General features: G+C 38.5%; 1 protein-coding gene across 1 annotated transcript in view; it reads right to left on the reverse strand.

Moving 5' to 3' along the window:
• The window catches only part of LOC309859045 (uncharacterized protein), a 113,480-nt gene extending 87,144 nt beyond the window's left edge, over window positions 1–26,336 (reverse strand). The window contains exon 1 of the mRNA XM_082719465.1: window positions 26,254–26,336. The gene's annotated coding sequence lies outside the window, so the exon portion shown is untranslated. The remainder of the gene's footprint in view (window positions 1–26,253) is intronic.
• Window positions 26,337–27,151: the final 815 nt, after the last annotated feature.

Here is a 27,151-nt window from a genome sequence, read left to right on the forward strand (position 1 = left end):
TTTGCACTTCAGATAAATCACCCTAGCAGGGATATTGAAAGTAGATTACAGAGGCAAAATTGGACTTTGACTTTGAAGGCACATATACAACTTGAAGCTAAAGTGATAAGGAAAGAAAAAGAAACAACGGATTTGAGAGAAAGTGATGTGATAAACTTGAACCTAGAGAGTGATTGGACTTGATAAACAAAGAAGGGTTGTCAATAACTGCTCCTAGATTTCTGGCCTGGGGGACCATGTGAATTCAAACAGAAAATTTAGGAGTATCAGAAAATTTAAGGAAGATGACAAATATCAGTTAGGGGAATGTTAGGTACCAGGTGTATGTAATAGTTTAAATATGGTTATAAATTCTTTGCAGGTCTTTTTAACAAGACATGGAGTCCATTTTCCCACTTTTGAAATATAGCTGGTCATATGATTTGCTTTGACCTAGAGAATGTGCCAGAAGTAACACATGACTGGCAACTCTTAGCCACAGTCATCTTGTAGTTTCTATTCTCTTCTTTTTGGAGTGTTGTAATCACCTTGTGAAGAAGAAACTAGCTTCTGAGGACTAGAGAGAATGTGGAGCAAGAGAGTTCCCGTCATTCCAGCATTTTGAGCTGATTTCCCAAATACATGATGATGGGACCCTTCAGGACCAACCAGTCCCCAACCAACTCATCAGTTGACTGCAGCCACCTACAAGACCCCAGGCCAGACCAACAGAAGAACTACCTGTCTAACCAAATTACCGGAATCATGAGTGAAGAAATTACTGTTTTTTTAAAGATACTATGTTTTAGGATAATTTACTATATGGCCTTGGAGGACTGATCTATTGCTAGTCTGAGGGGAAACATCCATTTGGGAGTTGGATATGAGTCTACAAGCCCATGGGAGAAGGAATATAACCATTATGATGATCAATACCAAGGACTGCACGAGATCATCCCACGTGAGGTCATATTGTTCCAGTCATGGACAAAGGTGTTAAAAGTTTTAATTTAAACCAATGTTTAATACATGATTAGAGAAAAGAAATCAGTGAAAAAAATAGTAAAGAAGCATCCAGTAATGATTCAAGCAGATCCATTAGATTAAGCAACTAGGAAGTAAGTCATGGGTAACTTTGGTGGAAATAATTTGTGTTTTATGTCATGTTGGTGTAAAAGCCTATTGGTGATGGAAAGTACAGAAAAAGAGATAGTAAGCGAAGATACCTCTTTGATAAGAAAAAGTAAAGAAAAAGAGATGGTAAGTGGAGATATCTCTGTGCAAATATATTCATGTGACTAAAAGCAAAAGATAAGGTAAAGTTGGAGTGGGTTTTTTTCCCCCAAAAAGATGGAAAAGATATCTGCATGTTTATAAAATGGCATGAAACTTAAAACATATAAACTATCCAAAGATTTTAGTGATGATGGAAGTTTCTTGAGGAAAACATAGAATAGGGAACAGACCTAATGGTAAAGAGAGCAGGCTTTTTCAGGAAGAAGACTTTTACATCTCTGATCCTGGAATTAAGAATAAAAAGATAACTATCAGAATGATTAATTCCTGGGAATGGGACCAAGGATAGGAGAGATAGGGAGATAAGGTGCAGGGGAGGCACAATCTATACTGAATTCATTGCCAGGTAGAAGCAGGAAACATAAGTAATTTCTGCCTAAGATTCTCCATTTTCTTTATAAAGTTAGAGATCATGTACCTTCCAAAAGTGGGCATATATGAAGAGCTAGGAGACTCATGGAGAGTGGTAAAGATGGGAGAGAACATCTGTGGTTGTTTATTTATGGCCACACAACCTTTGTAGTTCCTAACAAGACCTGGAGTCTGTTTCCCCAACCCTTGAATCCAGTTGGTCTTATGACTTGCTTGGAGCAATAAGATGCAGCTGAAGTAAATGTGACTGGCAAGTCCAAGAGATCTGAGTTCAAATACTGGCTCTGCCACTTCTTAGCTGTGTGACCCATGGGAAGTGTATTTGCTCATTCATTCATTCTTTCATTGAGCAACTATTTGTTGAATAACAGACTCTCACATGGGGCAGGTATGATGTAAAATATATCCAGCTGTGAAAGACAAAAAGTAGCAATATAGCCACTGCCCACTATGGTTTGAATGTTTATGTCCCACCCCCCCCCCCAATTTATATGTTGAAATCCTAATGCCCAATGTGATAGTATTAGGGGTAGGGCTGTGTGGGGAATGTTTAGGTCATGAAGATAGAACCCTCATGAGTGGAATTAGTACTGTTATGAAAGAAATTCCACAGAGCTCCCCAAACCCTTCTGCCATGTGAGGCGACATGTCTATAAGCCAGAAGAGAGCCTTCATCAGAATTTGTCCCTGTTGGCACACTTTTTTGGACTTGCAACCTCTGGAACTATGAGATAAATTTCTACTGTGTATGAGTTACCCAGTCTGTGGTATTTTGTTATAGCAGCCCAAGCAGACAGAGACACCACCTTTATGGAATTTATAGTCCTTGGAATATATTCTATGACTTAGTGTCTGTCTGAAAATGTGTCTTAAAGCTGTTTGGCAATTATACCGACACTAGCTACCCCTTGGTGAGTGTAAACTATGTGTCTGACACCATTCTTTTTCCTTAATCATATTATCTCATTTTACCCTCCCAATAGCACTAAGGGGTAGGTACTCTTATTTCCCCTGTTTTATAGATAAGAAAACTGAGATCAAGAGGTTGAAAAAAGTATATAAAGTCATAGAGGTGGTAAGTTAGGGAGCCAGATATCAAATACAAGCAAAATGACACCAAACTTCCTAAACAGAAGTTTGAAATAACTAATGAATTAATGTTAGTGATTGTTATCACCATAACTACTACTTGACTGAGACTAGGAACCATTTATCTGTGCGGGTAACATATCTCACTGGTTGTGTGATATTTGTTTTCTATCAGTACTCAATATTGGAGAAGAGAAGATGGACATTTAGACTGATTTGAGATTGGACTTTTCTTGGGCAGGTATAGTAGATATAGTAGGTATAGTAGATGGTGACAGAAATCACATACTACCAAGAAATTGTTAATATGAACTTCATATGCGGACCTAGGCTGGATACAAAAGGAAAGTGAGCCAAGAGCATGGTGATAAATTGGGAGAAAATTAAGAGTTATCAGCTAGGTGCAAGAACACTTGTAGTTGGAATATGCAGTGAAAGAACAGAACAGACCAAAGGTTGGGATATGTGAGTGGATCACCCGAGTTAACGTGCCCTGAGTGGATCATACGGTCTCTGCACATAGTACTCATGTGGGCATAAAGGAGTGTCATCATGGAATCTTGCAAAGGAAACTCCTTTGATGTTTGAACAGAGACTATTTTCATTCAGGTAGAATCAAACATTTGTTGATGGCATTAATGAGGAAATTCACCATCACTTCTAGAGAAATGTAGGGTTTCCTTGTGAAACATAGTGACATTAAGTCAGCATTTACCTCTTCTGTTTTTGAAAATTATCCAAAAGGCAATAAGAAATACGGGAGAAGGAAAGCAAAGCACCACAAATTCTATTTCTGTCACATTTTTAGTAAAATTAGGAGAGGAGCTAAAACTTCAGGCTCCGTAGAAGTGGGAAGACTGCCCAAAGCAGGAGACTCTGGAGGAAGCAGCAGATTTAGAATACGAGGCAGAAGAAGCACGGTAGCAGCAGATCTCTCAAAGAGCCAGCAAAATAAGAGTCCTGAGGTGGGGAGTTACTAGATGAAATCCTGAATGTAAATCTTTTGCTGTAATGAGAATAGGTACAACCAAATGGCAGCATGAGTTTCCTGGACCTCCCTTAGAGCCAAGAGGCAGAGAACATGAGATTAAATGGGGAATCATACACGCTAGCCACATTTGCAAGAAGTATTCCATATCTTTGGCAGCAGAAGGAAAGAAAGATCTTTCATGGAAAAGAAGAAATGAATGAATGAATGAGGAAGGGAGGAAGGGAAAGAGAAAGAGAAAAAGAAAAAGAAAAATACCATAGTTGCTTATCTCCACAAGCTGGGGAGAAATAAGGCCTCAATGTATTAGATCACAAGAAAAATTCAAGGTAGCTGGATACACAAACTTGACTCATCCATATTATGAGACTCCCACAAATAACTTACCTGAAAAAATTTGCATACTTTATTGAACAGGAATTAAAATGGCACTAAAACAGGAACCATAACAAAGTCTTTTTTTTAGGAGTGTTTCTTTTTAAATTATTTTCTAATTTTTTTTTATTAACACATAATTTATTATCTGTCTCAGGTACACAGATCTGTGAATTATCAGTCTCACACAATTCACAGCACTCACCACAGCACATACCCTCCCCAATGTACTCACCCATCCACCTCATCCCTACCCCCTACCCCCTCCCCAGCAGCTCTCTGTTTCCTAAAATTAAGAGTCTCTTATGGTTGGTCTCCCTCCCAGGTCCCATCTTGCTTCATTTTTCCCTCCCTTTCCCCATGAACCCATGCCCTGCCTCTCAAATTCCTCATATCAGAGAGATCATATGATTATTATCTTTCTCTGATTGAGTTATTAGCATAATATCCTCTAGTTCCATCCAGGTCATTGCAAATGGCAAGATTTCAGGGTTTTTTTTTTTTTTTTTGATGCCTCATAGTATTCCATTGCATATATATATATATCACATCTTCTTTATCCAATCATCTGTTGATGGACATCTAGGTTCTTTCCATAGTTTGGCTATTGTGGACATTGCTACTATAAACATTCAGGTGCATGTGCCTCTTCAGATCATTATGTTTGTATCTATAGGGTAAATACCCAGTAGTGAGATTGCTGGGTCATAAGGTAGCTCTATTTTCAACTTTTTGAGGAACCTCTATACTGTTTTCCAGAGTGAGCTGCACCAGCTTGCATTCCCACCAACATCACCAAAGGCAAAGGAAGCAAGGGCAAAAATGAACTATTGGGATTTCATCAAGATCAAAAGTTTTTGCACAGCAAAGGAAATAGTCAACAAAACCAAAAGACAAGCAACAGAATGGGACAAGATATTTGCAAATAACATATCAGACAAAGGGCTCGTATCCAAAATCTATAAAGAAATTATCAAACTTAACACCCAAAGAATAAATAATCCAATAAAGAAATGGGCAGAAGACATGAACAGACATTTCTGCAAAGAAGACATCCAAATGGCCAATAGACACATGAAAAAGTGCTCCACATCTCTCAATATCAGGAAAATACAAATCAAAACCACAGTGAGATACTACCTCACACCAGTCAGAATGGCTAAAATTAACAAGTCAGGAAATGACTTGGATGTGAAGAAAGGGGAACCCTCCTACATTGTTAAGATTATTATATATATATATATTTTTTATTATATTTACATTATATTATATTTATTTATTTACTTATTTATATAAATTTATTTTTGTGAGAGAGAGAAAGAGAGAATGCATGAATAGGTGGAGGGGCAGAGGGAGAAGCAGGCTTGATTGCAGGACCCCAGGATCATGACCTGAGGTGAAGGCAGATGCTTCACAGGCTAAGCCACCCAAGCACCCACCAAAATTCTCCTGAGGAGAAAAAAAATAAAAGAAGCAGGAAAACAGATGAAAGATGAAAATCTCACCAGAAAGAAGTTGCTGTAGAACAGGAAAAAAAAAAAAAAAGACCAAATATTTTGCAATGAATTAAAAAGGAGGAAAGAAGGGGGGTGCAAGATCGAGGAGTGGGAGACTTAAATATCATCAGGTTCCAGGAATTCAACTAGATAGTTATCAAAACATTCTGAACACCTACAAACTCAACAGGTGATAAAAAAGAAGAAGAGCAGCAATTCTAGGAACAGAAAAGTGACCACTTTATAGAAGGTAGGATGCGCAGAGAAATGAATCTGAAGTGACAGGAAGATAAACTGCAGGGGGAAGGGCCGGCTCCTGGCAAGGCATAGAGCAGCAGAGCACAAAATCAGAACTTTTAGAAGTCTGCTCCACTGAGGGACTTTTCTCCAGAGGCTAATGTGGGGGTGGAGCCCTCGGGGAGACCATGTGGTCTCAGGACCTGCGGTGTCACAGAAAAACAGAAGGTGTCTGAGTGTGGCAGAGCTGCTAGGTATCGAAGTGGGGAAGCAAACTACAGAGATGGAACCGAGGAGTGAGCTCTCAGCTCAGGGTTTCCTTAAACTGTGATCTGAGGCACAGTCGGGCCACTGCTCTTCCAGCAGGGACCCTGCAGGTGGCAAAACCAGGGAGACCCCCTCCTTCCTCCTCCAGAAGGAATCTGCTGGAATGGAGACTCCAAATGGGGCTGTGCACCAAAGATAGAAACACTCAGTCACAGGCCAAGTGAGCTTGGAGGAGCTGGAGACCAGAGAGATGGGAGTGATTGACCATTTTTCTCTGAGGGTGCACTGAGGAGTGGGGCCATAAGCTCCGGGCTCTTACCGGTATGGAGATTAGGAGACTGCCATTTTCATTCCTGTCCTCCAGAGCTCTACGGAAAGCATTCAGGGAACAAAAGGTCCCGAGAGCAAACCCAAGCAGATTACTTAGGCTGGCCCCCAGCATGAGCGGCACAATTACACCTTGAGCGGAAATTTGAGAATCACTGCAATAGGCCCCTCCTCCAGAATATCAGCAAGAACATCCAGTCAAGACCAAGAAGTTCACCGACCAATGAGAACTGCAAAACTTCAGAGCTACGGGAATAAAGCACATAGAATTTATGGCTTTTCCCCCATGATTCTTTAGTCTTTCAAAGTTAAATTTTTAAAATTTTACCTTTTCTTATTCTTTATTTTTACTTTTTACTTTTTCCTACTTTAACTTTTTAAACCACTTTATCTTATCAATACCTTTTTTAAAAAATCATTTTTAATTTTCATTGTTATGAAATAACATATTTTTTCCTTTCATTGTATTTAAGCTTATTTTTTCTATACATATACGGTTTTCTTTTCTTTAAATTTTTGGACACAGTTTCTTCTACTAGATCAAAATATACCCTAAATTTACCACATGGCTTTGTTCTAATTTCCAGCCTGATCACATTCTTTCCTCCTTTTTTTTTTCATTTTTCAACCAACTTCTTATCAATTCCTTTTCTAGAATCTTTTTAAATATTCATCTTTACATTTATATTACCCCCCCTTCATCATGTTTACCCTTATTTTTGTATATATATGTTTTTCTTTCTTTGAAATTTTGGGAGGTAGTTTCTCCTAGCACACCAAAATACACCCAAAGTCAAGTGTGTGGCTCTGCTCTATTCAGCAAATAACATTTTTTTTTTCTCCCTTTTTCTCTTCCCAGTTTCGGGTCTCTTCTGATTTGGTTACTGTATATTTTTCTGGGGCCGTTGCTATCCTTTTAGTATTTTGTTCTATAATTTATCTATTCTTATCTGCATAAAATGACAAGGTGGAAAAACTCACCACAAAAAGGAACAAGAGGCAGTACCAGTGGCTAGGGACCTAATCAATATAGACATTAGTAATATGTCAGAATTAGAGTTTGGAATGATGATTATCAAGGTGCTAGCTGGACTTGAAAAAAGCATGGAAGAAACTAGAGAATCCCTTTCTGAGAAATAAAAGAACTAAAATCTACCCAAGTTGAAATTTTAAAAAAAGCAATTAATGAGGTGCAATAAAAAATGGAGGCTCTTACTCTTAGGATGAATGAGGCAGAAGATAGAATTAGTGATATAGAAGACCAAATGATGGAGAATGGAGAATAAAGAAGCTGAGAAAAAAGGAGACAAACAACTACTGGACCACAAGAGGAGAATTAAAAAAAAATAAGTGATACCATAAGATGAAACAGTATTAGAATAATTGGGATTCCAGAAGAAGAAAGGGGTGGGGGGCAGAAGGTATATTGCAGCATATTACAGCAGAGAATGTCCCTAATTGGGTGAAGGGAACAAGCATCACAATCCAGGAGGCCCAGAGAAGCCCCTAAATCAATAAATCAATAAAAAGTCCACACCCCTAATAGTAAAACTTACAAGTTTCAGTGACAAAGAGAATATCCTGAAAGCAGCTTGGGACAAGAGATCTGTAAACTACTATGGTAGAAATATTAGATTGGCAGCAGACCTATCCACAGAGACCTGGCAGGCCAGAAAGGACTGGCATGATATATTCAGAGCACTAAATGAGAAAAATATGCAGCCAAGAATACTATATACAGCTAAGATGTCACTGAAAATAGAAGGAGATATAAAAAGCTTCCAGGATAAACAAAAACTAAAACAATTTGCAAACACCAAACCAGCACTACAGGAAGTACTAAAAGGGGTCCTCTCTCTAAGCAAAGAGAGAGCCTAAAATAACAGACTGGAAAGAAACAGAGACAATATACAGTAACAGTCACCATATAGGCAATACAATGGCAACAAATTCATATCTTTCAATAATTATCCTAGATTTAAATGAGCTAAATGCTCCAATCAAAAGACACAAGGTATCAGAATGGATTAAAAAAAACAAGACCCATCAATATGCTATCTTCAAGAAACTCCTTTTAGGGGCACCTGGGTGGCCAGTAGGTTAAAGACTCTGCCTTTGGCTCAGGTCATGATCTCAGGGTCCTGGGATCGAGCTCCACATCAGGTTCTCTGCTCAGTGGGGAGCCTGCTTCCTCCTCTCTCTCTCTCTACCTGCCTCTCTGTTTACTTGTGAACTCTCTCTGTCAAATAAATAAATAAAGTCTTTAAAAAAAAAGAAACTCCTTTTAGACCCAAAGTCACCTCCAGATTTAAAGTGAGGGGGTTAAACCAATTTATCATGCTAATGGACATCAAAAGAAAGCTGAGGTGGCAATCCTTATGCCAGATAAATTAGATTTTAAGCCAAACACCATAATAAGAGATGAGGAAGGACCCTATATCATACTTAAAGTGTCTGCCCAACAAGAAGATGAAACAATTTTAAATACCTATGCCGCTAACATGGGAGCAGCCAATTATATAAATCAGTTAATAACAAAAGCAAAGAAACACATCAACAATAATACAATAATAGTAGGGGACTTTAACACCCCCCTCACTGAAATGGGCAGATCATCTAAGCAAAAGATCAATAAGGAAATAAAGGCTTTAAAGGACACACTGGACCAGATGGACATCACAGATATATTCAGAACAGTCCATCCCAAAGCAACAGAATACACATTCTTCTCTAGTGCACATAGAACATTCTCCAGAATAGATCACATTCTGGTCACAAATCAGGTCTCAACAACTACCAAAAGATTGGAATCATTCCCTGAATATTTCCAGAATGCAGTGCTTTGAAACTAGAACTCAAGCACAAGAGGAAAGGTGGAAAGAACTCAAATACATGGAGGCTAAAGAGTATCCTACTAAAGAATGAATGGGTCCACCAGGAAATTAAAGAAGAATTTTAAAAATCCATGCAAACATATGAAAATGAAAACACAACTGTTCAAAATCTTTGGGACACAACAAAGGTGGTCCTGAGAGGAAAGTATATAGCAATACAAGCCTTTCTCAAGAAACAAGAAAGGTCAAGTACACAATCTATGCCTACATCTAAAGGAGCTGAAGAAAGGACAGCAGAGAAAGCCTAAACCTAGTAGAAGGGAAATAATAAAGATCAGAGCAGAAATCAATGAAATAGAAACCAAAAAACAGTAGAACAAATCAACAAATCTAGGAGCTGGCTCTTTGAAAGAGTTAATAAAATTGATAAACTCCTTGCCAGACGTATCAAAAAGAAAAGAGAAAGGACCCAAATTAATAAAATCATGAATGAAAGAGGAAAGATCACAACCAACACCAAAGAAATACAAATAATCATAAGATCATATTATGAGCAACTCTATGCCAGCAAATTTGACAATCTGGAAGAAATGGATACATTCCTAGAGACATATAAACTACCGAAACTGAACCAGGAAGCAATAGAAACCCTGAGCAGACCCATAACCAGTAAGGAAATTGAAGCAGTCATCAAAAATCTCACAACAAACAAGAGCCCAGGGCCAGTCAGCTTCCTAGGGGCATTCTACCAAACATTTAAAGAAGAATTAATACCTATTCTCCTGAAACTGTTCCAAAAAAAAAAAAAAAAGAAAAGAAAAAGAAAAAAGAAATGGAAGGAAAATTCCAGACTCATTTTATGAGGCCATAATTCCTATGAGGCCATTATTACCTTGATCAAAAACCAGACAAAGACCCCATCAAAAAGGAGAATCAGAGACCAATATCCATGATGAACACAGGTGTAAAAATTTTAACCAAAATACTAGCCAATAGAATCCAACGGTACATTAAAAGGGTTATTCACCACGACCAAATGGGATTTATTCCTGGACTGCAAGGTTAGTTCAACATCTGCAAATCAATCAATGTGATACAACACATTAATAAAAGAAAGAACAAGAACCATATGATAGCCAACAGATGCTGAAAAAAGCATTTGACAAAGTATAGCATCTTTTCTTGATCAAGGTGTAGGTGTAGAGGATGTAGGGATAGAGGTATATACCTCAGTATCATCAAAGCCATCTATGAAAAACCCACTGCAAATATCATTCTCAATGAGGAAAAACTGAGAGATTTCCCCTAAGATCAGGAACACAGCTGGCCTGTCCATTATCACCATTGCAATTCAACATAGTACTAGAAGCCCTAGCCTCAGCAGTCAGACAACAGGAAGAAATAAAAGGCATCCAAATCGACAAAGAAGAAGTCAAACTCTCATTCTTTGCAGATGATCTGATATGTTAACTGGAAAACCCAAAAGATTCCACTCCAAAACTGCTAGAACTCATACAGGAATTCAGTAAAGTGTCAAGACATAAAATCAATGCACAGAAACCAGTTGCATTTTTATACACCAACAGCAAGACAGAGGAAAGAGAAATTAAGGGGTCAATTTCATTTACATTTGCACCCAAAACCATAAGATACCTAGTAATAAACTGAGCCAAAAGGCAAAGAATCGGTACTCAGAAAACTATAAAGTACTCATGAAAGCAATTGAGGAAGACACAAAGAAATGGAAAAATGTTCCGTGCTCATGGATTGGAAGAACAAATACGATGAAAACGTCTTTGCTACCTAAAGCAATCTACACATGTAATGCAATCTGTATCAAAACGCCATCAATGTTTTTTCAAAAAAATGGAACAAATAATCCTAAAATTTGTATGGAACCAGAAAAGACCCCATATAGCCAGAGGAATGTTGACAAAACCAAAGTCGGTGTCATCACAATTCTAGACTTCAAGCTTTATTACAAAGTGGTAATCATCAAGACCATAAGGTACTGGCACAAAATCAGACACATAGATCAGTGGAACAGAATATAGAGCCCAGAAATGGACCCTCAACTCTATGGTCAACTAACATTTGACAAAGCAGGAAAGAATTTCCAGTGGAAAAAGACACTTTCTTCAACAAATGGTATTGGGAAAATTGGACAGCCACATGCAGAAGAATGAAACTGGGCCATTTCCTTCTACCACACATAAAAATAGACTCAAAATGGATAAAAGACCTCAATGTGAGACAGGAATCTATCCAAGTCCTTGAGGAGAACACAGGTAGTAACCTCTTCAATCTCAACCAAAGCAACTTCTTCCTAGAGTCATCGTCAAAGGCAAAGGAAACAAAGGCAAAAATGAACTATTGGGACTTTTCAAGATAAAAAGCTTTTGCACAGCAAAGGAAATAGTCAACAAAACCAAAGGCAGTTGACAAAATGGGAGAAGATTTTTGCAAATGACATATCAGATAAAGGGCTAGTATCCAAAATCTATAAAGCACTTACCAAACTCAACACCCAAAGAACAAATAATCCAATCAAGAAATGGGCAGAAGATATGAACAGACATTTCTGCAAAGAAGGCATCCAAATGGCTAAGAGTCACAAGAAAAAGTGCTCCACATCACTCAGTATCAGGGAAATACAAATCAAAACCACAGTGAGATACCACCTCACTCCAATTAGAATGGCTAAAATTAGCAAGTCAGGAAATGACAGATGTTGGCAAGGATATGGAGAAAGGGAACAACTCTTACACATCTACCTCCTCCCATTGTTGGTGGGAATGCAAGCTGGTGCAGCCACTCTGGAAAACAGTATGGAAGCTCCTCAAAAAGTTGAAAATAGAGCTTCTCTATGACCCAGCAATCTGCTACTAGATATTTACTCTAAAGATACAAATGTAGTGATCCCAAGGGGCACATGCACCCAAATGTTTATAGTAGCAATGTCCAGAATAGCCAAACTATGGAAAGAACCTAGATGTCCATTAATAGATGAATGGATAAAGAAGATGTTAAATAGATATAGATATTGATATTGATATAGATAGATATAGATATAGATAATGGAATACTATGCAGCCATCAAAACCACAAAATCTTGCCATTTGCAATGACATGGATGGAACTAGAGAGTATTGTGCTAAGCGAAATAAGTCAATCTGAGGAAGACAATTATCTCTCTGGTAAGAGGAATTTGAGAGGCAAGGCACGGGGTCGTGGAGGATGGGGAGGGAAAAAATTAAACAAGATGGGACTAGGGAAGGGGACAAACCATAAGAGACTCTTAATCTCAGGAAACAAACTGAGGGTTGCTGGGGGGGAGTGGAGGTGGGGTACGGAGAGGGTGGCTGGGTGATGGATATTGGGGAGAGTATGTGCTATGGTGAGTGTTGTGAATTGTGTAAGCCTGATGATTCACAGATCTGTACCCCTGCAGCAAATAATACATTATTATTTTAAATAAATAAATAGGAGGGAAGAAGTCCAATGAAGCCATCACCTCTACATAACAAAGGCATAAAACAGAAATGCAATAACTTGGGGTGCATAGGTGGCTCATTCAGTTGAGCGTCAGACTCTTAGCTTCAGCTCAGGTCATGACCTCAGGGTCCTGGGATCAAGTGTGGTAGAGCCGGCACGGCACTCTGTTTATAGCTCAGAGTCTGCCTGAGTTCCTGTCTCCCTCTCATTTTTCCTCTCCTCTCTCTTGCTGTCTCACATGAAAAAATAAATCTTTGAAGGAAAGAAAGAGAGAAAGGAAGGAATGAACAAAGGAACGAAGGAAGAAAAAAAGAAGGAAGGAGGAAAGGAAAGCACAAAGAAAGAGAAAGAGAGAAAGAAGGAAATGCAATAACTTAGAAGAGAGATAGCAAGGTAATAGAAAGGATGAAATATGAGCCAATGGAGTTTAGGAATGAAGTAGAAAAATATCATACCGACAGAACTAAAGGTAAAGTTTGGAGGGGACTTGAGGGAACTAAACATGACAAACACAGAGATAAAAATTTTTAAAATAAGTAAAATGAAAACAAAATGCTTATTCAAGAAAACTTTTCCAAAATGAATGACTTTACACATACGGACAATGTACCATTTCCCAGAGTAAACTGGCCCAGAATGACCCAAAATGTACTTTACCCAGAAATACTCTAATAAATTTAATAAACTTTTAAAAGAAAGAAAACTCTTCAGGTACTCAGGAAAAAAAAAAAAAAAAAAAAGACCTTAGAGTGCTCTCAGACTTTTCTAAACCTTCCAACATCAAAACACAATAAAAAAAAAAAAACACCTACAAAATCCTCAAAGAAAAATTGTGACTTAAACATTTTATGCCCTAACTGATTTTCAGATGTAAAGACAATAGACAAATTATCTTTAAAATCTTCAAGAATTCAGGGAATATTGTTCCCGGAAATACTTTTTAAGGAATCCACTTGAGGAAAAACTTCGGCCAACTACTGACAGTGGGCATTGCATCTAAATAACTTTAAGACCAAGACTAAAATAATTACAGGCAATAGAGTGATGAATGGGAAATATTATAACCTCTAAAAGTTATAAAAGATATGAGAAAAGAGTATAGGTAGGTAGAGGGAAGGAGAGGTTAGAGAAGAAGTAAGTGCCTTAACCTACGTTCCCTAGAAAACAACTGTAACAAAGTCTTTCGTTCAAGTATGTTATTGAAGAGTGTATCTAGAGGATGAGTGAGGGGTGGAGAAGGGAAGCAGAAGGGAGGGTTCATATAAAGATGTGCTATCAAGTTACACGTTGCTTAAGACCTCACCAATGGACCCAATATCATTCACTGAAAAATCTACTTTCATCCTACTGATTTGGGATTCCACCTTTTTCAATATGCTAAATTCTCCTTTTATTTTTTTTTTCTTTTCAATTCCATTGATCTGTCATTCTATTCAGGTACCCCACTGTTTTTATTATTAAAGATTTAAAATATGTTCAAATATGAGAAAAAGCTAGTCTTCCTAATGATTGCTCCAGATTTTTCTTGACTATTCTTGTTTTTCATTTTTCTGTTTGACCTTACCACCTTGTCTGATTCCAAAATAATTCCAAAATGCTGCTGCTGTTACTCTAGAATCACATCTTTATAATGTAGATTTTTTCCTATTAAAGGAGTGCAATATCTTTCTATATATTCATCTTCTTTGTGTGTTTCAGTAGCATGTAAAAATGTTCTTTATGTAGGTCCTTATATAGATCTCACACTTATTCCTAAATATTTCATCTTAAATAAAGTGTTTTCCTCCTTTTTATCAAATATATGAAATTGACTGTGGCAGACTGTTTACTTAGAGCCTTATGAAGTTGTCTTACTTTGGTTGGTTTCTTTGAGTTTTTGTCATGGCATCTGACCCGTGCCTATAATGAATCTTAACTTCGATGGATTTAATGTGCCTTGATGTCAGAAGTAAATCCTTTGCATTCACTAAGTGTTATTTGAACCCAGATCACATCTTCTATAAAAGTGTTACTCCATCCTAATTAAGGAATATGATGTAATGTTATGATTGCTTTGAATGTGTTTACTCTTCTTCAATATTGAAAAAATATTTAGCTGTTATTTTTTATTATCATCAAATAATCCATGGATACCCTGGGACCATATTTGCTATAATTTAGTAAATACATAAATATTTACTAAAGATATATTTTATAATATTGAAAGAAAAAATATGTGGCTTTTATCTTTAAAAAGTTTGAATTATTCTGGGATATGTGTTCTCTCCTACCGTGAAACATCCAACTGATTTCCCACACATGCCTCAAGCTATAACAAATCCTTCCTGAACCACAGAGATCTGAAGCATGAGCTATTGGGAGCCAGGGATATAAATATCGAAGAAAAGCTATAAGGATCAAGCAACTATCATTGATCAGAGCTAAAGCTGATTGGTGAACTGATGCTAGTACGCATATAAATCACAATAGTCAGAAACCTAGCAAATAGACAATAATCCATGGAGGAGGGGTTGAATGTAATAGAGGATAAGAAAAATCAATGACAAAAAGACCAGGCAGAAACATCAGATAAAAGGCATTAAAGATGAGAAACAAATTATCCAACATAAAAGGAAGGAACCATCAGTAAATGTGATGGGCTATAATGTAGCTATTAAAATGGTAACTGTGATAATCAGGTAGAAACATTAAAATATATTTACAAAATGATTCTCAGTGAAAACACCTTCAATATTATTATCTCTAAGAAAAAAATCAGGCACCTGGGTGGCTCAGTGGGTTAAAGCCTCTGCCTTTGGCTCAGGTCATGATCCCGGGGTCCTGGGATCGAGCCCCGCATTGGGATCTCTGCTCAGCGGGGAGCTTGCTTCCCCCTCTCTCTCTGCCTGCCTCTCTGCCTACTTATGATCTCTGTCTGTCAAATAAATAAATAAAATCTTAAAAAAAAAAAAAGAAAAGAAAGAAAGAAAGAAACATAAAAAAATCAACTTCACATAGACAAAATTTGTGAGAGGATATAAAGAAATAAATACTAAAGAGTTGAGATTATGTTAAGATTATGAAAAGATTAAGAAAATAAACTTTTCAAACTTTACAGTAATTTTTAAATCCTATTTTTAAGATATGAATTTAAGAAAATAGGTAAAGTGATGGCAGCTAGAAGACTTTTTAACTAAGGCATGTGTTTGTTTCAGTCAAGACATCTTAGATGCCTCCTGTTATTATCACCAATAAGAGCTAATATTTCCTTATCATCTCCTATATGCTAAGTCCTTAGAGCAAAAGGCAGTCCTTAACCATACTTAGGATCAGTTTGGCATAGATCATTCCTTGCACTCCAGTAAGAAATGGATAACATGAGAGTATATACTGCATATGGGGAGAGAGAGAAGGAATGACAGAGACACAGAGAGGAAGACAGGAAGAGACAGAGAAAGAGAGACACCAAAATAAATGAAGGCATTGTATGCCATTCTTTCTAGGAGGATGTGACAGAAATACAGGGTATCACATTTTCCCTCAAGGCACTGCGAAGCTCGATTAGTGGGGAGGGAAGGAATGGGCCTAACTAATTGGCAGTAAAATACTCTTTTCTGTTGCTTGAACTGCAGTAAGAGATTTTTTAAAAAATAAATAAACACAGAAAAGAAACTGCCTCAGTGTTTCTTTCTTTTTTTTTTTTTTTAAGATTTTTATTTATTTATTTGACAGAGAGAGATCACAAGTAGGCAGAGAGGCAGGCAGAGAGAGGAAGGGAAGCAGGCTCCCTGATAAGCAGAGAGCCCAATGCGGGGCTCGATCCCAGGACCCCGGGATCATGACCTGAGCTGAAGGCAGAGGCTTAACCCACTGAGCCACCCAGGCGCCCCTGCCTCAGTGTTTCTTAACAGCAAAGTTGGGATTCGTGGCAGAATAGTTCTTCAGTTATATAGGACTGCCCCATGCATTGCAAGATGGTTCAAATCCCTGGCCCCTGTCTTCCAAATGCCAGTTTTACCCAACTGTTGTGTCAAAAAAATTTACTTTAATTTAGTTTAAAATGTCCCCACACATTTTTTTTACAAATTGAGATTCATTAGCCCAAATGTTTTCAAATTCCAGTGTTCCAAAGAGTCTTAGTTGCTTTGATTTGTGTTATTCAACTTATTAATATTGAAAACTTCAGTAAGAAATAATACCATGAATTTCCAAAACCCTTCAGCATCTTGGACTCCTCTTTCTCTCACCTCCCACATGAGCACATTGTGCCTGCTCTCCCTTTAAAACTCTATTCACTTCTATCCTCCACTACCACACTATGTCATACAAGCTCCCCACCATCACTCACCGAGTTACTGCAGTAACCTCCTGTTAGGCACCGAGTGTTTGTGTCCCCCCAACATTCATATTTTGAATCCTTAACCCCATTGTGATGGTATGTTGTGATGGTACGTCTTTGGGAAGGGGGTGATTAGGATTGAGTAAGGTCATGACGGTGGAACCCTAGGATGAGTCATGCCCTTGTAGGAAGTCGCAAGGAAGAGCCTGCACTCCCTTTGTCAGTGTGCACGCACGGAGGAAAGACCATGTGAGCACTCAGCAAGATGGCGGTCGTCTACAAGCCAAGAGAAGAGGCCTCAGAATAAAATCTTGCCAGCACTCTGATTTTGGATTTCCAGTCTCCAGAACTGTGAGAAATACATTTCTGTTGTTGAAGCCACCCAGCCCGTGGTATTTTGTTACAGCAACGTAGTAGGCTGAGATACCTCCCAACTAACCTCCTTGGTGCCCTGTTTGCCCTTTCAGTCCATTCTCAGCACAGCAATGACAGTGAGCCCAATAAAAGTGTAAATCCGTTATATCATTTCCTCTTCAGCACACTCTAAGGACTTCTGTCATTAAAGTTAAAAACAAGGTCCTCACTTGGCCCTTCATGTCTTGGGCCCTGCAAACACTTTGGACAGGCTTTTTAATACCCTTTCCCGACTTCTCTCCTACCACACTGGCTTGGCCCTCCTCCAGTATGCCAGGTTTGTTCATGCCTCAGGGCCTTTGCTGTTCCATTTACAGAGGGACATTCTCACTCACTCCCTCACTCAAGAAGGCCTTGACTCAAATGTTCTTGGCCACCTTTGCTCAAGTGTCAATACCCTTTCCTTCCATACATCTACTTCCTATCTCCTTCCTTTACTTTTTGCCTTGTTGCTTATTGCTTCTTTTTTTTTTTTTTTTTTTTTTGCTGTATTATGCATTTTACTTATTTATGTTGTTTCCTATGTGTCCTCCTCCAGCATATAAGCTCCATAACTCAAGGGTTTCTTTTTCCTGTTATTCAGTACTATTTACCCAGTATCTAGAACAGTGCTTCTCAACTTTTTTCCCCACTGTTGTTCCCCTAAACAGAATTTTTCAAATACTTGTCTTTATAGCTCAACTGCATTATTGAGTACTTAGAACATTAAGTATGTACCTGATAAAGACTGTTTGAATAAATATAGGTTCTCTCTATTCAAGATGAGTTTATCAAGAATCTAGAACTTGAATAGAGACTGAAAGTACACATTGAATTTCACTGGGGAAATAATTCTCAGTTGGGAGAATATTAGGAAAAAAGATTATCATTGAATACTGGGTAACACAGAGAAACCCTGCTGAGTATATTAAAAAGTTTGATTATGAAAAACCTTAAAAACAAATCTTGGGAGTTTGAACTAAAAGTTGAAAACAAAAAGGAATCATTACAGGAATTTACAGAATCGAAGTAACACGTTAAAAACTGTTTTGTAGGAAACCTGGCCTGGCAGCAATATGAAAGATGAATCAGAAAGAGGAGAGAATGAAAGGATATAGATTCACTAGGACAATGCCAATAATTGGATGTGCATGGAACAGATGACAATTATAATGGGGAAGAATGGACAGAGGTGAGGATACTTCTAAAGAGAACACAGAAGAACTATTTTCTCACTAAGAGCCTCTGTCTTCAAGTAACAGAAACTGACTTATACAATCAGGAAAGATATTGTCTCCCATTGCTGGATATCCAAAGGTAGTGCACCCCTTGGGACAGACAAACTTAATCCAGTTTTCCGAGCTCCATTTTCTTGAGATTTATTTGACTTAGCACTCCTCCGTTTGTTGGCTTCATCCCCAACAGGGTATTAATATAATGACCTTCCTCCCAGATGTCCCAGCCACATGGGAATATATCCTGAGGAAAAGCAAGGAAAAAGAATTGCTTCTAAAAGCTCAGGAAAGGGGCGCCTGGGTGGCTTAGTGGGTTACACCGCTGCCTTCGGCTCAGGTCATGATCCCAGGGTCCTGGGATTGAGCCCTGCATCGGGCTCTCTGCTCAGCAGGGAGCCTGCTTCCTCCGCTCTCTCTGCCTGCCTCTCTGCCTGCTTGTCATCTCTCTCTGTCAAATAAATAAATAAATAATCTTTTAAAAAAAATAATAAAAATAAAAAATAAAAGCTCAGGAAAAATAATTGCTTCTAAAAGCTCTCTCAGAAGATAAAGAAAGAATTTCCCCAGAACCCCTAATAACTCTTTCCTTGAATCTCAGGGAACTGAACTGGTTTGCATGACAATTGCTGAACCAACTGGACAAGAGAAGGAGTTTCTCATTAGACTATTCTGGAACATTCCTGGATTTGGGAGAGGATTTAACCTCTTCTGAGCAATATGGGTACCTAGATGAAGATGAGCTGACAGGTTAATCCAATAGACAGTGAGAAATGACCGTGGGACCTAGGGGGAAATATCAGAGCTGGAAACAACTATTTAGAAATCAGCCATCTAGAAGTGAATGAGCTCACCCAGAGAGTGAGTGTAGAAAAAGGCAGATGGTAAATCTTATGTTCAGCTTGGAGGAAGGAGTGAGAAAAGAACCTAGTGGATTGAAAAAAGAGAGAGCGAGCTGTCAGAGAGATCCAAGGACTAGTAAACATAGTATAATAATAGCAGTTGAAAAAAAATTCAGGAAGAAGGTGTCAAACGGTTCAAGAGCTCATGGACAAAGAGCTAACAAAAGTTGGGGCCTAGAAAGGAAGGAGAAGTTTGCAACAAAGTTATTAAAAGATTCATGAAAGATTTCCAAACAGTAGCAAAGGCCCACTGCAAGTTCTCTGAATAAACCTGCCAACGATCAAGTCAACTGGCTTCCTCCCTCAAGGTAATATGACCTGTGCAACAATAACAAGATTGATTCTGTCACTGAGGACGTGTTACTGGGTTTGGGAAAAGATAAAGTACGGAGAGAATTTAGAGTCCTAGTTATGCAATATTCAGTCACTGACTATGAAATTTAAAGTGAAGAGGGACTTGTAAGCCAAAGGCTGCTAACAGACCGATCTCCCTTGCTTCTCTGGGGACGGCCAGCTTTTGGCTCTGTTTTGATTGATCTGCGATATAACACAGCAGACTCGCTAGCTTTGTGTCTTAGTCTGAGCTCCCTTGAAAGCAGAGTTTAAAATAAGGACTGGGGGTATAGGTAGTAAAATAAGGACTTGGAGGGTGAGGGCACATCTAGGAAGGAGAGCATGGGAAGTGAGAAATGTAGGTGATAAAACCCATCACGTGTATGCTCTTGATTTCAGCCAGCTACGGCAAACAGTTCAGTGTCATTATCAGCGTTCCACTTCAGGCTCGCGTGGCGGTGTCTGTGTCCCCATGCCCCAGAGTTTTCTCCGCAGTTCAGCAATAGACACAGCCTGGAATTGTCAGCGGGGCTGACAACCCTGGGACAACCCTCCACGAGCAGGAGATGGCATTGGGTCTGCTGTACCAGGGGTTACCACTGCAGACAAGTTAAGACTGAGTCCATCTGGGGACATGCAGAGGAACTGTGGAAAAGGCCCCCAGAATTGTCCCGACCGTGAACAGGGAAGTTGCACACTGATGGAGAGTTGTCTCCAGCTGTCAATGCCTGAATAAGCCCCAGCAGCACCTACACAGGTGTTTCAGAGAAAGCCCTGAGGCAGAAAAGCAATGAGCCACTACTTCACACAGTGGAGAGGTGCTGGCAGTCGAAGCGCGGTGTCCATCCCAGCTGTCCCGCACAGCTGCTTGGAAACCAGCCGCTCGCATGGCTGTGACCTGGGCATCGCACGTCATCACACAGCTGCTAGCCCAGGGGTTCTCCGCCACAGCACTGTTGACATTTTGGACCAGACAATTGCTTGTCATGGCGGCTGCCGTGTGCTCTGTAGAATGTTCTCTAGTATCCCTGGCTTTTTCTCGTGAAATGCTAGTTGCGCCCCTGTCCAGTTGTGACAATAAAAAACACCTGCAGACATTGCCAAATATCCTCAGGAAGGCAAGCAACACCGTCTTCAGTTGAGAACCAGTGTGCAACACTGCAAACTTGGGCAAGTTGCTTCACTTTTCTAAATCTCAGTCTCTTATCTGTAAGTGGAGGATAATACAACACTGGCCTCACGGGCTTTGGGGAGGAGGAAATGAGATGGGGAACCATGGTACGGAACAGAGTACCTGGTGTATCGTTTATGCTGAATAATAATAATAACATAGAAAACCTCTGCACTGCAGAGTGGTATCTTTTTAAGGCTAGAATTCAAAGTTTATTTTCCCCTTCTTTGATGAAAAATAATGATATTAAGGTACTTATTCCAATATCTGTTTCAGCAAATGAATCAGAGGCTGAGTCTCGATGTGAATAAATCAGAGAAAAGGTCAGCATCAAACACTTTTGATCTTCTTCCATTACCAAACACCAGTTAATGCTCTGAAGTTAAACATGACCACGTGTCATTTTGTTGTAGCTAAATGATCACGGGGTGTGAAGGAAATAAAAGAACTCAGCTTAGAAAGTGAATAGAAAATGAGAATATTGTATTCAAGAATAATCCCGCAGAGTTTACACTTCATTATTCTACCAAATGCAGATTTAAAATGTACATTTACTAAAACAAATTTTTTCAACACAGTCTGCAATCTCAGACTTCAAGGCATGAATATTTTAGGTTTATTAGCATAAACTGAATACCAGCATGCAAACACTGAAATGAATTTAAGGAAATTGTTAATGATTCATTACACAGAGTTATTAGATTTTTGTGTGATGGGAGCAAATGCATCAGCAAAAACAATTATGCACAGATACAATGAAAGACCACTCTCAGGGAAGAAGTCATTAGTGTAATAAAAAGGACGTTTTGCAGGGGTTCCTCCTGTACTTTCTTTGACTCGATCACAAACAGCTGTTGCCATCTGCCAGGGAGAGCCCTTGGCAGAGATACTTAACAAGCCTCTGCCAAACCCTCATGTGTTGAGAATGTCTACCCCCAGAACTCGCAGAGACGGAATATTGAGAAGTAGCAAATGAATCTCCAGGGAGACTGGTTTATCTCATTCTTAAGGGATTGCAGGAGAAAAATAAAACAAGATAAGCATGAAAATTATCTTCATGGGAAATTGCTTTTGTGCCTTCTGCTTCTGTCTCTTTGAAACTTGTAGAGGGTGTGTGCTTTCCTTCACAGTGGACTCATTGTTCAAACTTATTACGTTGTATCATACCTGCTTTTTAATGTGTCTTTGAAGGGTTTCAAGTGCTTGTAGCAAGACATCATCATTTTTGTATCCTTAGGACCTGGCACAGAACACTCATAAATGATGAATGAGTAAATGAATGAATAAAAATGTCAGTTGGTCCAGCTCACCATGACTGGTGTAACAAACCCTAAGATAGTTAAGAATTTAAAATTCACAGGGATGTCTTCATGAGAACTGTACCTCGGAACCACTGAACCTTTCTATCATGGCTTAGCCTTCCTAGAATAGATACGGTCTGAGGCAGCAGGAAATGAAGCAATCATGTGAAGACACTGAATGCTCGAGCCATGTGACATAGACCAGATCTACACCACCACCACTATCACCCCCACCCAAAGAAGTTAGGCAATCTTCCAGATCAATGAAACAGAAAAAGATGTTTGCCAGGAATTTCCAGATAACTCAGGCAAAGTGTGTTCCTTTTTCTGCTTGAATTAGTAGTATAATTGCCTCAGTCCTCCGTTTGTCTATTCATGTTCAGACATAGCTTCAGATAAAATAATTTGAAGAAGAGAGTCCTAGGGGGATAAAAGAGAAGGAGCCCAGAGACAAAGGAGGAACCTGCAAAATTAGCTCAACTGTGTCACAGAACAGCTTGAATGCATCCAGGTGGCAGTCTGGAAATTATGAATCGAAACTGGATCTACACAAATGATTAGGAAATGCTTATTTGAATTTTACAAATAAGAAAGATAGCTATTTTCACAATACGAAGCATTTGACTTTGCCTTCATGTATCCGTATTTCAAAAGCATCTCTCTCGATGATGACTACAAAGAGGCTTTCCTCTAAGAATTCAGTCTGGAAAGCTTAAAAGAAATAGTGGTGAAGATGAAATGTTTTTTAAAACTGAATGTAAGTAAGAATATGGTCTCCCAAGAAATGATTTTGAATAATAAAAAGATCAAATTAAGTATAGTAAAGTTTCACGATGACGTTATCTCTAAAGTCGTGACTCTGAAATCATGTTAGAGATGGAACGGTGTATGGAACAAGGCCTTCTGGGGCTCCTGTTACCGGTCTATGTTGTATTTTATCCAAGACAACTCAACTGCTAACGAACTCCAGATTATGACTGAAAACAGCAGAGTTCTAAAATCTGATAGAAAAATAAACAAGCACCACATAAACTAAAATAAAATAATCTGTGAAAAACCTTTGTAAACTGCAAAGCAACATGCAAATCTGAGCACAGAAGGCTCATTGGAGTTTTTTTTTCTTTTAATAAAACAACATGACTAATTTTGAGAACAAAACCTCATTAAATCTTTTAACCTGATTTTCTTTTTTAATTATTGGAAGTGCATCTATCTTCTGGGACTAGATTTTTTTTTTTTTTTTTTTTTTTCCTGAAACTAGATTTCTCCCTACTGGGATTGGATTTCCCAGAGACTACTGAGATGCATCAGCTCTGGAACTGAGTCAAAGGAAGATGGGATTAGTCTACCTGCAATAAAGGAATTTACTGTAGAGAACACAGAACAGGGGAAAAAAAGGTGAAAGGAAAGCAAATCAGTATCACTGGGGACTTTTGAGTACTAGTAGTTAAAACTGTAGTTAAGGTCCCCCTTGCTTCCTTGGAATCTATTCTGGGAACTTGAAAAGAATGCACTGATTTCCTTTGAGTCAGACTTGGGATATAAAATGAAATTATTTTGTTGTAGTAAGCTAAGTGACCTGCAAAACATTTTTTCCCCATAGACTTACTCTTTATTCCCCAGACCTAATAGTTTTAAAATGATATGTAAAGCTGATATAAATTTTTTAAAAATACCTAAATTCTTGTGCATTTTAAAAATAGTCTCCAGGAGTCACAAGACTGTTAGTAAATGACATTATAAACTAAATTTTCCCCAAAATATTTTTTGCATTAATGGTCTTATTTGTTCTTTAGGAACTGCATTTTTTTTCTTTCAGAGTTTACTGCTCTGAGAGGAAAAAGTATGCTTTTAAATGTCTCATCGGTTTAAATAATTTTAATATTAAATTCTTTTGGAAAGTTTGCCTGCAAATATTTTGTGTCTCCCATCAGTTTAAAAAAAAAGTGTGCATGTCCCCAGTTGATCTATATTAAAACATTTATTTAAAAAATAGATAATTTAAAGATGTTCTAATGAAAGTATTTGATCTTATGAAGAGATAATTAATTCTATCGAATATATTTTTTATAATTATCTTTGATGGACTTAAGAATAACACATCCCATTCAGCCATTGCTTTATTATTTGTTACTGTTTTCACTATGTCCTCGGGCTTTCATCACTTCATAAATTGCTTTTAGATACCTATGTTGCTACCCTGAGTCCCATCTGGGAGATTCGATACTTTGAACACATTATGATGCAGTTTGCAGCAATTCTGTCTCAGTAGATATCAGTTTTTCCTACTACTATCAAAGTCAAATTCAATTTGGATGAAATTTAGTGGGTTAATCAAATTCTCCTGATAAAAACTTTGTAGATTTTTTTTTTATAAAATGAGAGGTCTATTTTTATACACTTAAATTTCTTTATTCAGAAATTTGGGTCACAATATTGCTTTAGTAAGGTATACTTGGGAATTTCTGTTTTCATTCTTACCAGTTTCACTTTCTTTTAGATTTTTTTAAAGAAACAAAAAGATCAAAGGACTCACCAGGTTATTGATACTCATGCTCTAGCTCCCAAAATACTCTTTAAGATGGGGATTAAGAATGACCAGAATTGGAAACCTCCTATCTTTTTGTTGTTGTTGTTGTTGTCGTTTAAAATACTTTAAACCATGCTTAATAAAATAAATTCACTGAAAAATGTTTAAATAAATAGATGTTATCTTGTTACCACAATAAGAAATGGTATGGGGAAAATTATATTTCAAAATGATTCTGAGTAATCTCAGGCACACACACACACACACACACACACAAAACACAACACACACACACACACACAAAACACAACACACACACACACACACACACACACACACACACACCTATATACACACACACATCACCCATGACTTTTTCCCCAAAGTCTAAGAGCCTGTAGTAGTTTGGTGGTCCTACAGTTCAGAGTAATCTTGGGAAGTACAGAAGATTGAAATGAGATCTTCCAGTCTTATATGATTTAACCCAAAACATGGTCCAACAATGTACTCTCTACTCCTGCAATGGAACTTTATATGAATATATTTAAAAATCAAATGAAAACTTTTAGTAACAGGGAGTCATTACAATGTGATTCACATATGAGATTTGCTTTGCTTTCTGTGTATAGCACAAAGCAGGGGGTGTATTCTATTTTTGACCATACTTCTGATTAAGTTTATACTTAATGACAATTCAATTAATATTTTTCAACACTTAGCCCCTTTTATTCAACAGATTCTCTTCCCTCTCAAGTTTTAGCCACAGCCAAATGAGGATGAGGCCTTCCTTAGCTGCTACTCTCATAATGAGAGGAAGAAGGTACGTTCTATCAAATGGTCAAATGTGCCTATTCTTAGGTTTTATTCTAATTTAATAACATTAAAAATTAATCTTCTCCACTCTTAAGGAAAGTGAAAATTTTAGATGAGGGATTAGTGAAAAGATTTATGTGGGTCCTTAATTGTTTATTTATTGATGTCCGTCGCCACTCCTAGGGCTATAAATCAGAGTAGATAGGGCCTGGTGCTTTGTAACAGTGACCCAGCATTTGGAAATCTGGAATGGGTCACTTCAGAGCATAGGTGTTACCCAACTGCTTATGGTAAGCAACATGCCAGGGGGGAAGGGAAACCATCTTTCTAGGGTGGATGGTCTGTTTCATCAGACCCTGGCTACAGCTGGTTTTCTAATTATTACACCGATTTCATTTCTAAAGGACAAAGCATCTCCCTCCCTTGTTGCTCAGTCATCTCTGCCGATTTAAGAAGAGATGATCAAGAGGGCGATCTCCGTTCCTGGGTTTCAGCTGATTCTTACCTTCCTGCTCACTTCCTGTTCGAAGACTGCTGGCTGCGGGCACCTCCCTGCTGACCTCTGCAGGCGACCTCAGCCAACTGTCCCTGGCAAGGCCTAATGCACTTGGAGGTGCCGGTCCGAGGCCACTGGGGTCTTGACCTTCCCCTACCGAGCTTCAAAAACACCGTCCTCTACACAGTGTTCGCAAACCTCAGACACGCAAGGATCCGTGGCACCGCGTTCTCCCTCTGAAAGTCTTTACAGGATTTGAGTACATTTCGCAGAGGGAAGTAAAGAAAGCTAGTTTCAACCAAACCAAAAGCAGGTCTGCACTGGGAAGATGTTAGCCACTGACAACAGCCGAACTCTGAATTCTCAACTGTTCTTGAGTAAATGGTGAAGAAAAAGGTCGTATAGTCATTTCTGACCGTAAAGTAGGTGTTCATTTTATTGGCCGCCAGTTACTTATATAATTCTTTCTCCTTCTTTCTTCCTCCACACTTCTGTTCAAGAGCCAAGGCACCAGAGAAAAGGAGACGGAGTGGAGAAGGGCAGAGGCCAGGGCTTTGGGTGAAAATGCTAGAGTTTCACATTGTCTGCCCCCGTCAGCTTCCTGTGCTTCTGTTGTCATCCCCTACAAACTTCCCTATTTTTACTGTCAGGCTGAATGAACTGGAACATTCTGTGGACGATCTTTGCCTACTTCACAGGATCTCTCTTAATAGACAATGACTTCATCACCATTAAAAAAAAAAAAAATGGTGGTAAAATGACCAGGCTTTTTACTATTCTCCTTCATTTAAACTAAATATACTTTCCTTAATTTGAATTTCATCAGTGTAAGGGACTTCGTAACACCTCTTCCAGTTTCCTCCCCAGATTTCATCTGATTTTGTAGTTGTTGTTGTTCATCAAAACA

This window comes from Mustela nivalis, assembly GCF_964662115.1.
Source record: "Mustela nivalis genome assembly, chromosome: 2".
Lineage (NCBI taxonomy): Eukaryota > Metazoa > Chordata > Mammalia > Carnivora > Mustelidae > Mustela > Mustela nivalis.